Source organism: Equus przewalskii, chromosome 1 (assembly GCF_037783145.1).
Source record: "Equus przewalskii isolate Varuska chromosome 1, EquPr2, whole genome shotgun sequence".
Taxonomy (NCBI): Eukaryota; Metazoa; Chordata; class Mammalia; order Perissodactyla; family Equidae; genus Equus; species Equus przewalskii.
Window position 1 is genome coordinate 36,567,373 of NC_091831.1, and position 13,915 is coordinate 36,581,287.

The 13,915-nt window shown below is 38.4% G+C and overlaps 1 protein-coding gene across 15 annotated transcripts in view; it reads left to right on the plus strand.

The window, feature by feature from the left end:
• The window catches only part of CPEB3 (cytoplasmic polyadenylation element binding protein 3), a 222,420-nt gene that overhangs the window by 22,047 nt on the left and 186,458 nt on the right, over positions 1-13,915 (plus strand). For 2 of the 15 annotated variants that reach the window (XM_070610202.1, XM_070610273.1), the window contains exon 1: positions 12,962-13,100. The exons of 10 other annotated variants lie outside the window; for them this stretch is intronic. The gene's annotated coding sequence lies outside the window, so the exon portion shown is untranslated. Of the gene's footprint in view, positions 1-12,776; positions 13,101-13,915 lie in introns of those variants that run through there. 3 more of the 15 variants (XM_070610234.1, XM_070610299.1, XM_070610319.1) reach the window with 3 other exon arrangements.

A 13,915-nucleotide genomic window follows, 5' to 3' on the forward strand; every position in this document is an offset into this window, starting at 1 on the left:
AAAAAAATTTTATTAAGATTATGATAGTTTACAACCTTGTGAAATTTCAGTTGTACATTATTGTTAGTCATGTTGTGGGTACACCACTTCACCCTTTGTGCCCTCCCCCCGCCCCTTTCCCCTGGTAACCACCGATCAGTTCTCCTTGTCTATAATGTTAACTTCCACCTATGAGTGGAGTCATACAGAGTTTGTCTTTCTCTGTCTGGCTTATTTCACTTAGCATAATACCCTCAAGGTCCATCCATATTGTTGTGAATGGGATGATTTTGTCCTTTTTTATGGCAGAGTAGTATTCCATTGTATATATATATATACCATATCTTCTTTATCCAATCATCAGTTGCTGGGCACTTAGGTTGGTTGCATGTCTTGGCTATTGTAAATAATGCTGCGATGAACATAGGGGTACATGGGGCTTTTGGAATTGCTGATTTCACTGACATCCGCATTTTTAAAGTGGGGATCCCAACAGTCATCCTCAGTGCTGTCACCTGTTCCTAACAGTCCCTTTCTGGAAATTCCATGGGGCATATGCAGCTCTACACTGATGTTCATGAGCTTAGTGAGCAGAGGATGTACTAGATTTCAGTTTCTGCTAGCCTCCTTGGCCAGCCTTCTGTTGCATAACACAATCTGCAGAAGCAAATGTGAGCGCCCTGTCTATCCACTGCACAAGGCTGTTAACATCAACTGAGATAGCAAAGGTGAAGGGGTTTGGTAAAGTCTAATGCCCTCTGTGAATGTAAGGCACTGATATTATACAAAGACTACTTGGTTTCGAAGGCTAGGCTCCAAGGGCTACCTGGATAGTCAGACTGACCATTGCCCTACCCTTTGTTCTGATGACCCCTGTGACTCATTAACTTGTACAGCACCTATTAATTACTGGCTGTTAAAGCAGAGGTTGTGGCAAAGAAAGATTTTCTCCATCACTTTCAGGCCTGGACCAGCCTTCTTCTCTAGATCCCTGAAGACTAAAATCAGTTCTTTTGATGATTCATCCTCTTGAAGACAATCATGCTGTTTTTAGAACACCCTGGAGTGGGACTGGGTCTTGCCCATAGATGGAATTTGGAATCCCTTGGTTAGAGCTTATCTCTGGTTTTCAGGCAAAGGTCGTCGTTATATAAAAGCTTTGTGTCAATGGGAGAAAGAAAAGTTGTTGAACCACAATTTGCCCCCTTTTCACACCTTTGAAGCCCAAGCTGTCTCCTGGACTGTATGGATCAAGTAGGAGGACCTGCTTGCATGAGTCACTAACCAAAAGACAGATTTAGAGTCAGACAAACCTGAAATTAGGTCCTAGTTCTGACACTTACTAGTTTTGTGACCTGAGGCAGATAAATCACTTTTCTGTTTCCATTTTGTCATCTGGAATTAGGGGCAATAACAGTATTTACCACATCAGTTTATTACATGGCTTAAATGAACTGATATGTGGAAGGCACTTAGCTTTGTATCCAGCACACAGTATGGGGCTCCATAAATGTTAGCTCTTATTACTAAGCTCCCTGTGAGATACTCTACCAGACTTTGAGGAAGAACAAAAGCATAAGTTGCAGTGACTTCCCCCAAGAGGCATAGAGTTCTTGTTGGGGAATTAACATAATTATACCAGAAAAGGTATATAGAAATGCAAAGCAATAAATATGTGGTACAGATAGATGCTATTGTTAGAAACTCGGTGTTGGAACTAACTTCTGAAGAAAAGTAGGATTAGTATAAGTGGAGAAGGTGAGGGCATTCCATATGGGATTGGTAACATCAGCAAGATTCAAGACCAGGAGTAGACCAAATTGCCTGGAGAAATGGAGATAATGCTATCTGGGAACAGAGGTTGGAATTAGAAGGGGAGAGCCCTAAACACTAGGTTAGGTGTTTGACTCTTGTCCCGTAGATAATGATGAGTGACACGTTGAAATTTGCATGTGAAAATTTCCAGCAGGCAGTTGGAAAGCTCTGGGGAAAGTGCTCAAAGCTAAACTTTGGGGATGGAAGTTGAAACTGGAAGCTGGTAATACTTCTAAGGCTAGCTCCTTGAGAGGTGCCTGTTGATTCCAATTTAGTGAGGGCAACTTTTTTTTTTTTTTAATAAAGATCTTTTCTTTTTTTTTGTTTTTAAAGATTTTTTCTTTTTCCTTTTTTCTTTTCCCCAAAGCACCCAGGTGCATAGTTGTATATTCTTTGTTGTGGGTCCACCCAGTTGTGGCATGTGGGACGCTGCCTCAGCGTGGTTTGATGAGCAGTACCATGTTGGTGCCCAGGATTCGAACCAACGAAACACTGGGCCGCCTGCAGCGGAGCGCGTGAACTTAACCACTTGGCCACGGGGCCAGCCCCTAGTGAGGGCAACTTTTGAAGAGCATTTAAAGTGACATGGTGAAACTGTCAGGAGATTCGAAGAACAACTTAAACGATTAATTGGGTAGGGTTTGCTTCTCTGAAGTCTTCTGAAAGAAGACGTGGCCTTTCAGAATATATTTTTTAAGTGAAAATTTAAAATATAAAATGGCAGTGACTATAGGAGAAGAAATGACCCATATAAAGCTTAACTATATTTTCTGAAATCATTCTGCAAGTTTTGTAGTCTCCAGAGGGTTCTTGTAACTGAGTTACCATGATGAAAATAGGAAAATGAACAAGCTATAGATGATTAAAAGGAGGTATGCTGTATCAAAAATGGTTTGTAAAGGAGAGGACATTGTGGTGAGGGGACTCAATTTGTCATGGTATAGGACTAAAAATAGTGTGGGCTGCTTTTATTTATTTATTTATTTATTTATTTGAGGAAGATTAGCTCTGAGCTAACATCTGCCACCAGTCCTCCTCTTTTTGCTGAGGAAGGCTGGCCCTGAGCTAACATCCGTGCCCATCTTCCTCTGCTTTATATGTGGGACACCTACCACAGGATGGCTTGCCAAATGGTGCCATGTCTGTACCTGGGATCCAAACCGGCGAACCCTGGGCTGCTGAAGCAGAATGTCCACACTTAACCGCTGTGCCACTGGGTGAGCCCCTGCATTTTTTTTCAGAGTACAATGTTAGTTCCTCTATAAGTTCACAAATTTTTGAAGCATAAAACTTTTTGTGTAAAAATGTCTACTGAGCATTATTCACTCCCAAGATGAACATAGTTACATGAAATATATATGAATATTAGGGGTTTTTTTCTGTTTTAAAATTGAGATATAATTGACATAACATTATTTTAGTTTCAGGTGTACAACGTAATGATTTGATATTTGTATATATTGTGAAATGATCACCACAGTAAGTCTAGTTAACATCCATTGCAACACATAGTTGTAAATTTGTTTTCTTGTGATGAGAACTTTTAAGATCTACTCTGTTAGTAACTTTCAAATATACAAAACAGTATTATTAACTATAGTCACCATACTGTACATTACGTCCCCATGACTTGCCTATTTTATGACTGAAAGTTTGTACCTTTTAACCACCTTCATGAGTATTAGGTTTTAAAATAAAATTAATTACAATTGAAATCTAGAAACGTAGAGAATGTAGAAGAAGGTGTTCCTCTTTTTCTTTCAAATGGAATACACACATGTACACATATATATGTCATAATTTGAAATGGAATCTCCAGCTAATAAACATAAGTTGTAAATATATAAACAGCTTCTCTGTTTCATTGTCACATGAAGGTATGATAAAGAAGAATGAAACGGGCCAGCCCGTTGGCACAGCGGTTAAGTGTGCACGTTCTGCTTCGGTGACCCAGGGTGTGCTGATTGGGATCCTGGGTGCAGACATGGCACCACTTGGCAAGCCATGCTGTGGCAGACGTCCCACATATACACGTATAAAGTAGAGGAAGATGGGCACGGATGTTAGCTCAGGGCCAGTCTTCCTCAGCAAAAAGAGGAGGATTGCAGCAGATGTTAGCTCAGGGCTAATCTTCCTCAAAAAAAAAAAAAGAAGAACGAAACATTAAATACATTAGGATGCTGAAGGGGACTTAATCTTATTTTTCATATCAAAAGAATAGAGGTGTTTTTCTACATTAGATTATTATCAGAACAATAACTATATTATTCTTTGTTGTATGCACTATTCATACATTGTTTTCATATTAGAAGTTCATTTCTTGGGGAAGTATAAACTGCTGCAACCTTTCTTAAACTAGTTGTTAATATGTATCAAAAGCCTTAATGTTATGCCTTTCAACCAAGTAATTTTTTCTTTAGAAATACGGCTTAAGGAAACAATCAGTTTGGAAAATAGTGAAAACTTGGAAACAGATGTCCTGCAACAGGAGAAAGGGTAAATTAATTATGCCACATTTTAGTATGGGATATCTTCATTAAATATTAAGTATAGAGTCATTAAACATAGTGTTTTTGAAATACTTTTAATGGCAAAAGAATTTCTCTTCATCTAATGTTAAAGAAGTGCTCTTAGCCTCTATAAATTGAGGTAAAAGATACCTTGTTCTTTGATTTGGTTAATAAACTTTATCTCTATGTTTCAGGCCCAGTGCCTGGGCTACAAAGATAAATATAGTCTTGATCCTGGAGCTATGTGTAAACAGATAATTCCCCAAAGTATGAAGAGTATTGTAATGGAGAAATATTTGTGTTACAGAGGTATACAAAGGAGGGAATGGGCAATTTTGCTCACATGCTCATGGAAAGTTTCAAAGAGGTGACATTTGAACTGGTTCTAATGGGAAAGTAGCAGTAGGTTGTCAAGAGGTAGAAAGGTATTTCAGGCACAAGGAATATGTGCAGAGGCATTACAGCAGAAGAGCATGGTCCATCCAGGGACCTATAGCAGTTTGGTACAGCTAGGAAGAAGAGTAGAAGAAGAGTTAAGTTTATACTTTATCTTCTTGGCCAGGAAAATGTAAAGAGTTTTAGGAAGGGATATAACATGGTAAAACTGTGTGTGGACTTTTTTTTTGAGGAAGATTAGCCCTGAGCTAACATCTGCCACCAATCCTCCTCTGTTTGCTGAGGAAGATCAGCCCTGAGCTAACGTCCATGCCCATCTTCCTCTACTTTATATGTGGGACGCCTGCCACAGCATGGCTTGTCAAGCGGTGTGTAGGTCCACACCCGGGATCCGAACTGGGAAACCCCGGGCCACCGAAGTGGAACGTGTGAACTTAACTGCTGTGCCACCGGGCTGGCCCTAAAACTGTGTTTGAATGATTACTCAGGCTTTAGTACGGGGACCACACTTGGAAGAGTACTAGATGAGAGAGATTAGGGTATTACTGCCATAGTTTGAGTGAAGTATTATACTGGCTGTGAATGAAGAGGAGGGGATGTCAAGGAGAAATTTAGGAGGCAGAATTAACAAGTTTTAGTGACCAGTTAGACTTGTCCTTCAGTGAGAGAGAAGGGAAAGGACAAAATCATGTCTAGATTCCTCACTTGAGTGACTAGATGGATGGTGGTGCTGTTAAATATGGTAAAGATAAATAAACCAGCAATAAAGGCAGAAGCACATTTGTTGGAGAAGAAGTGCTGTAGCTTCCTTGGATAGAGAAGTTGTTAAACAGTGGTTTTGAGCTTAGCAAAAAGATTTGATCTGTAAACCTAGGTAGCAGTGAGCTCAGTTTCCTGGTTCATAACGTAACATTGCCCAAGGAGAGTGTACAAGTAGGAGAACGCTGGGGGAAGCTGCATACAGTGGTTAGGAGACTGAGAAGAACTTTAGAAGTGAAGGACCAGGAAAACAGTGTCTTCAAAGCAAATGGAATAGTGTTGTGTTAGTTTTCTACTGCTGTGTAACAAATTATATCAAGCTTAATGGCTTAAAACAACACATTTATTAACTTACAGTTCTGTAGGTCAGCATGACTGGGTTTTCTGTTCAGGGTGTCAAATCTTCTTTCAAGCTCATTCTTTTTTTTTTTTAAACAATTTTTTTTGAGGAAGATTCGCCCTGAGCTAACATCTGTTGCCAATCTTCCTCTTTTTGCTTGAGGAAGATTCACCCTGAGCTAACATCTGTTGCCAATCTTCCTCTATTTTGTATGTGGGTTGCAGCCATAGCATGGCCACAATGAATGGTGTAGGTCTGCGCCTGGGAACTGAACCCAGGCCGCTGAAGCGGCATGCGCTGGACTTAATCACTAGGCCACAGGGCCAGCCCCTCAAGCTCATTCTTGTTGTTGGTAGAATTGTAGTTTTAGGACTAAGGTTCCTGTTTTCCTTCTAGCCTGGAATCTTGGAAGGCCATCTTAGAATTCTGCTTGAGATGTCTTTTATGAAGTGTGAATGGCAAATAAAATAAGAATTGAAAAGTGTCAGTTGGTCATTGGTGTCCTTAGTAAGATCAGCAGCAAGAGCAATTTTAGCAGGATGGTAGGGGCAGAAGCTAGATGCAGTAAGTTTGGGAGTCAACTGGAAGTGAGAAAATAGAGTTAGGGATTTAGAGGTTTCTTTCAAACAGCCTGTCTGGAATGGGAAGGAGAAAGTTGGGAATAATTAACTAATGAACTAGGTCTCAAGGAAACAGAAAGAATGGGCTCTAGACTATAGAAGGATGGATTAATTGTGGACCTGTATGGGAATTCAGCTTCCTCTGAGGTGGGAGGAAAGGAAGTGTGGGTGGGAATAGAGATAAGTTTGTAAAGGGGGGCTTGGTGGTAGGTAGCTGAGAAATTGAGAATGTTACTGCCTAATATCCTCAGTGTTCTCTTAGAAATTAGAGACAAGGTCAATAAAAAAGCAGGTGAAGTTTTGGAATTGCTATTTTGTGGCTAGGAGGCCTTTCATAAAATTGCTGAATGAATAAATGAACTCAAGACTAATGGACAGAGAGGCAAGAAACATAAAGAACCCCAGGTGCTCTCCAGATTGCCCACTAAACCACATCTGACTCACCTGGCTCCCTTTCTGCTCCCTTTTTCCCCTCTTCTGTTCTCAAACTTAGTCTGATCTAGAATTGCTTAACAGGTCCTCACTCAGGAGATGTGGACTTCCTGCTTGTAAATTGCTTTAGGCTTTAACAATCTTAAAAACTTCCTAGGTTATCTAGCGGATATGTAATTTACCGTAGTTAACCAAAATTATTTTTACCCCCATAGGCTGTGAGGTTTTGAAGTTTTTGGCTATTTTCATCTTTGCATTTAGTGTCTCTAGCACAGGAGTGGCATATAGGCAGCCCCTAGTTTATTTCTTTAGCTTAGATGGTCCAGATTTAAGGCTCCCCTGCCTATTAGGCCAGATTATGCTTTTTTTTTCTTTTTTTACCCTACAGAAGATAGTTAACCTTTACAAATACATGTATATGTTATATAATTTTAATGGAAGTATTACCACAATGCAGAAAAGTGCATAAATCATGTGTCCAGTTTTCTGAATTTTCAAAGTAAACACATCTATGTAACAGTGTCCAGTTCAAGAAACAGAATATATCAGCAGCATCCCTGAAGCCCCCTTTTGTGTCCCCTACCAATCATTATTTCTCTGCAAAGGTATCCACTATGCTGACTTCTAACCACATAAATTAGCTCTATTAGAACTTTATATAAATGGAGTCATATAGTATGTCCCCTTCTGTGTTAGGCTTCTTTCACTCAGCGTTGTATTCATGCGGTTCATCTATGTCATTCTATAGAGTTGGAGTCTATTCGGTATCTTTGCCTTAAATATTCCATCATATGAATCCCAAATTTATTTATCCATTTTGCTGTGGATGGATGTTTGGGTTGTTTCCAGGTTTGGGCTATTAGGAATAATGCTGCTTTGAACATGTCTTTTGGTGAACATATGTTTGCATTTCTATTGGGTATATATCTAGCTACAGAATTGGTGAATGCTACGGTGTGTGAATGTTTGCTTTAATAGATATTGCTAAATAGTTTTGGCAATGTGGTTGTGTAGTTATACCAAATTATATCTCCACCAGCGGTGTTTGAGAATGAGTTGCTCCCACATCCTTGTTAATGCGTAGTATTGTCTCCCTTTTCCAATTTTAGCCATTCTGTTTTTTTTTTTATTGCAGTGACCTTGGTTTATAACATTATATAAATTTTGGGTGTACATTGTTATATATTTTGATTTCTGTGTAGATTACATCATATTTATCACCCAAAGACTAATTACAATCCATCACCACACACATGTGCCCAGTCCCCCCTTTTGCCCTCCCCCCTCACTCTCTGGTAAGCACCAATCCAATCTCTGTTTCTTTCTTTTTTTTTTAAAGATTTTAGTTTCCTTTTTTCTCCCCAAAGCGCCCCTGGTACATAGTTGTATATTTTTAGTTGTGGGTCCTTCTAGTTGTGGCATGTGGGATGCCGCCTCAGCATGGCTTGATGAGCAGTGCCATGTCTGTGCCCAGGATCCAAACCGGCAAAACCCTGGGCCACCGAAGTGGAGTGCGTGAACTTAACCACTTGGCCACCAGGCTGGCCCCAATCTCTGTTTCTGTGTGTTTATTTGTCATTGTTTTTATCTTCTACTTATGAGTGAGATCATATGGTATTTGACTTTCACCCTCTGACTTATTTCACTTAGCAGAATACCCTCAAGGTCCATCAGTGTTGTCACAAATGACCAGATTTCATAATTTCTTATGATTGGGTAGTATTCCATTGTGTATATATACCATATCTTCTTTATCCATTTGTCCCTTGATGGGCACATAGGTTGCTTCCAAGTCTTGGCTATTGTGAATAATGCTGCGATGAAAATGGGGGCCATTATGGTTTTATTTTGTGTTTCTTTGGTGATTAATGAGGTAGAGTACCTTTTCATATGCTTTTTGGCCATTTGAATATCTTTTGTTGATGTCTCTTGCTTGTATTTTTTTGGGATATCTACTGTTAGTAATTTGTAAGAGTCCTTTATATTTTCTGATTGAAAGTCTTTTGTTGAAAAATATATATATTGCATATTTCTCCCATTCTGTGAGTTTTCACTCTAGTTCTTTTAGTAAACAGATATCCTTAATTTAATTAGTTTATTAAATTTTTCCTTTTTGGTTATTGCTTTTGTGACTTGTTGAAGAAATTGTTGCCTACTCTAATGTCATGAAAATATTTTCCTATGTTCTTCTAAAGGCTTTACTATTTACCTTTTACATTTAGATCTACAATCTATCTGAATTGATTTTTGTGTATGGTGTGGCAAGGGTGAAGGTCTCTTTTTTGCCTTATGGATATTCAGTTGACTCCAATATCCTTTATTGAAAAGACCATCCTTTTACTACTGCAGTGTTACTGTTTTCATAAATCTGGTGACCATATATATGTGGATGTGTTTCTGGACTTTTTATTTTGTTCTGTTTGTCTATTTGCTTATCCTTGTGCCAATAATCACACAGTCTAATTACTATAGCTTCATGATAATCTTGATATCTGGTAGTGTAGGTCTTCTAGGTTTATTTAGTTTTTGCCACCTGGATTACCTTGGCATGCTTGGCCCTTTGCATATAAATATAATTTTAATCCAATAAATACTTATTTAATACCTATTTATTATGTGCTAGGCACAGTGATAGGCCAACCTGGTGTCTGGTGGTTAAGATTTGGAGCTGTTACCACTTTGGCCTGGGTTTGTCTCCTGGTCAGAGAACCATACCATCCATCTGTCAGTTGCCATACTGTGGCAGCTGTGTTTTGCTGTGATGCGGAAAGCTATGCCACCAGTATTTCAAATACCAGGAGGGTCACTTATGGTGGGCAGGTTTCAGCGGAGTTCCCAGACTAAGACAGACCAGGAAGAAGGACCTGGCCACCCACTTCCAAGAAAATTGGTCATGAAAACCCAGTAAATAGCAGTGGAGCGTTATCTGATATAGCTCCAGAAGATGAGAGTATGGTGCAATAAAACCAGACAGGTGGGCCGGCCCTGTGGCTGAGTGGTTAAGTTCGCATGATCCACTTTGGTGTCCCAGGGTTTCGCTAGTTCAGATCCTGGGCGCGAACATGGCACTGCTTGTCAGGCCACGTTGAGGTGGCATCCCACATGCCACAGCTAGAAGGACCCACAACTAAAATATACAACTATGTACTGGGGGGATTTGGGGAGAAAAAGCAGAAGAAAAAAAAAAAGAAGATTGGCAACAGTTGTTAGCTCAGGTGCCAATTTTTAAAAACCAGGCAGGGTTCTGCTCTGCTATACATGGGGTCTCTAGGAGTAGGAATCAACTCAATGACACTAACAACAAGGCACAGTAATAGATGTTGGGAATTTAGCTGTCAATAAGAAAGGGCTGGTTCTTTCGTTATAGTTGGGAAGGCCACTCACACAGAGTGAGATGAGAAGAGGGCCTAGGATAGAGCTCTGAGGAACTCAGTATTCAAAGTCAGTTAGCAAAGAAGAGAGAAGGAGAGAGCCAGTGAGCGCGCGCGTGTGTGTGTGCCCATAACCTCAAATATAAGAAAACCAGGAAAGGACAGCATGAAGGAAGCTCAGGGAAAAAGGTATATCTAGAAAGTGTGGTCAGTTATGTCAATGTTGCTTCAAGGTCAAGAAAGATAAAGACTGATGGAACATCCATTGGTCTTAGCTCTGAGTGGCTATTGTGAACTTTTAATGAAGCAGTTTCTGTGGAGGGCTGGGTGTGTGTCTTTATTAGATTGTAAATTCTTAGATGGGAACAATGTTCCCTGTTGAATTAGTGCTTCATGAATGTTATTTCATGACGATAATCAAATGATCTGCATACCGCTAAACATCATAACGGCCAAAATGGTTTTCGATTTTATACCACTCCTCTTCATATCCATTCTTGCAGCTGATGAAAAAGTAATTGCTCTTATAAATGGAGAATAATTTAATACTTACTCAAACCTTGGCTGTTTTAGAAAATCAAAAACTATACTTCATCCATTCATTCATTTATTCATTCATATATTTATTCATTCATTCAGCAAGCATATATGGAGCAACTACCAACTATCCAGGACTTACGAGCATTGTGCTAGACATATAAATAGGGAAGGAAGGGAGGGAAGGAAGCCTAGAAAGGTGTCTTTAGCCCATGAGTTAACTCTGCAATCTCTATTTTTACAGCCTTCCATGACTATTCAAAAGGAGCATTGGTTAACCTCTGTGACCTGAAGACACAATTTCAGAAAGTGCTTCCTTTCTGGTTAAATAAAGAACAAGATTTCAGTAGAGGTCTTTGTCCTTGTTGGGATCCTTTTATAATTTATTGTTTGCTTAGTATTTATTTACACCTTGATATTTATGTTTGAGTCATTTTCTTTTTAGATTTGAGTGCTCATTTTAGGAAAGGAAGAGCAGAGATTAGTTCATTTTCATATACAATAAAATCACATTAAGTGTGGGCAGTGCTAACTATTATCATTTATCAAGGGTCAGGGCCAAAATTTATTTTTCTTCGTTGTGCAAATTATTAGTAGACTTGGACTTTGGGTCAGGTGGATTAATAAATGCCCAAGTAAACCATTTTCAAGCACACCTGAACAACGTAAGAATTTCTACTTTACCATAAAATCTTGACGTATTAACTTAAAATAATTTTAAAATTCTATTTCTTAAGTCCTTGTTAGGATTTTATAAGGGAACTTTTTTTTTTTCACTTAATTGAAGTACTTGAAAATGTAGAAGTCTGGTAGCTTAGAGAAGTCTTCAGGAATAAGATTAACCTTGAGTTAATCCTTAAAGACTCTGGAATGCAAATGGTAAGCATACCACATTGGCAGAAGTGAAGCTTTCTTTAGCAGGGTAGAGAAAAAATGAGGAATATAAGCTAAGTTCACAGCAAGAATAAGACGACCATTTAGTTCTTTTAAGAAGAACTTTTGGCAGATTGGTTCAAAATGATTTTTTCCTCTTAAATTGTTTTGGTTTTTTCCTTAGAAATAACTAGAAACAAAGACTACTAACTGCTGCAAATTGGTAGGGTCTGGTAGTATTTTAGTTCCAATTGGTGAAGAAGGGAAATAGAAAATTAAGACAGTTTTAAATGGTGCTTAACATTTTTAGTTCCAAGTTCAATCAGCATAGTCATCAACTGACATTTACTCTGAACCCCTTGGGTGAATGGCAGTGAACCAAATCCCACAAGAAATAATATCTTCTGCCTACGTGAGCAAACTGGTAGTTGAACTATTGCTCTCAGAAGCTATAGATGATAATAGTTGATGTTAATATGTGGTGAGATTCCAGCCTTGGAGTCATGAAAGTTAAGATAGGAAAAATGTATACTGAAAAAAAATTTTTTTAATAGAAACTGTATCTACTTTCTGCCTTGGATAAAGAAGTCACTGTCCTATGGAGTGAAACACTAAACATGTCAAATTATTTTTTAATATTTCACCAAATATTATTCCAGCTCAAAAGAGTTGAATTTTATTTGATCACTGTATGAATAATGCAAGATAAACTTTCATTTTGACAAGTAAAATAAGGAGATGAGTTGATTCAGAGCATGTCAAGTAGAATCTTAAAATAAGTGATTTGTGCCTTCATTAAAAATTCAAATACAAAGAAATCTTTGTGGATAAGATGTCAAAAATTTGTAACTGAAATCTATTTTTACCTGACCTCCAAGGTTAATATTACATTTAACATTAAGGGTTTTTTTTCATTCTATAATACTAAAAATGTTTCTTTTAAGTATGGTCAGATATTAAGTACTTATCTTTCCCCAGTAGGCTCCTCTTCCCTTTTTAATTTTTCCCCACCCAAATCTCTTTCCCTTTGGTGGAGTTCTTATTGCTGGCAACCCAGTCATTACCATTCTAATACCATTTAAGGTAGCTCTGCTGGGTTTATTTATTTTGAGCCCTACAATCTGGCTTCCTAAAACAAGTTGACAAACCAGTTTATTTTTCCCCCTTTTCGCTTCAACACCTCGTGATTTAGATTGGTTAGGAAGATATAATGTAATCCGGGCACAAGCTCTTCCTCTTGGAATCAATATTTTCGAGGCTTCCTCCTTTCTTGGCTGAACGTGCTTAAGTCAGACAGAGTACCTTGTGAAGGACTTCAGCCCCCACAGTTCCCTGTGTGCGCATGCCCTCTCTTCTTACAGTTGTCAAAGTGCTTTTGCCAGAGCGGTCACATAATCAACCTGAAAGAAGAAAATAAATACTGTACACTTTTAAATTTTATCGATCCTTAAAAACTGGACACTCAAAGGTAACTGCTACTAAGAATTTGTTACTTGAGATTGGGTGATTGCATGTAAAGGAAAATCTATTGTGTGTGTGGTGGGGGGAGGGGAAGGAGGTATCTATTTCTCGGACTTGCTGTAAATAAGAAAAAAGAAAAAAACAACAAAAAAAACCCCACCCAAACAAATAAACTATATAAGCAGTTACTGAGAGACATTGCATGTTAACTTTGTAAATGTTATCTTAATCTATTGCTTATCTTTTGTTTCAAAGGGTCTTATTTATTAAAGATGGGTCTTGACCTTGACAGAGTGAATTTATGCAGAAAGTGAAATTTATATCTTTAAGGAGCATTGAGAAGAGAAATGGATGTTTCTTTTATGATAAATTTTTAAAAATTCAATTACAATATTAATTATAGCCTTTATAAAATATTCTGAGTCCAGCTTACTTTTTGGCTTTTTTGCCTTATACAGCATTAATTTTTCCACCAGGAGCATGTAGTTTAAACTGAAGGCATTAACAAAAAGCATTGATACAAGCATTGGAAAAGCTGAGTGACATTAAAATTATAATCAAATGCATATTTCAGCCATGATGATATGGCTATTGTAAAGACAACTCTAGCCCACTGGAAGCGACTCAAATTCCAGATTATAATGGTTTACTGCAGCACTGCTTTAACTGAGTGTGAAAATGTCTCTTTCTATGACCATTTCCTTTGACAGCATTAGAACTTTGTGCTGTTGTCAATCTAAGCTTCGCTTGCCTCTTTGTGTCATATTTTACAATACTGATCAAAGCCATTGTTTAGACCAAGGGAACTGAGGAACATAAAAT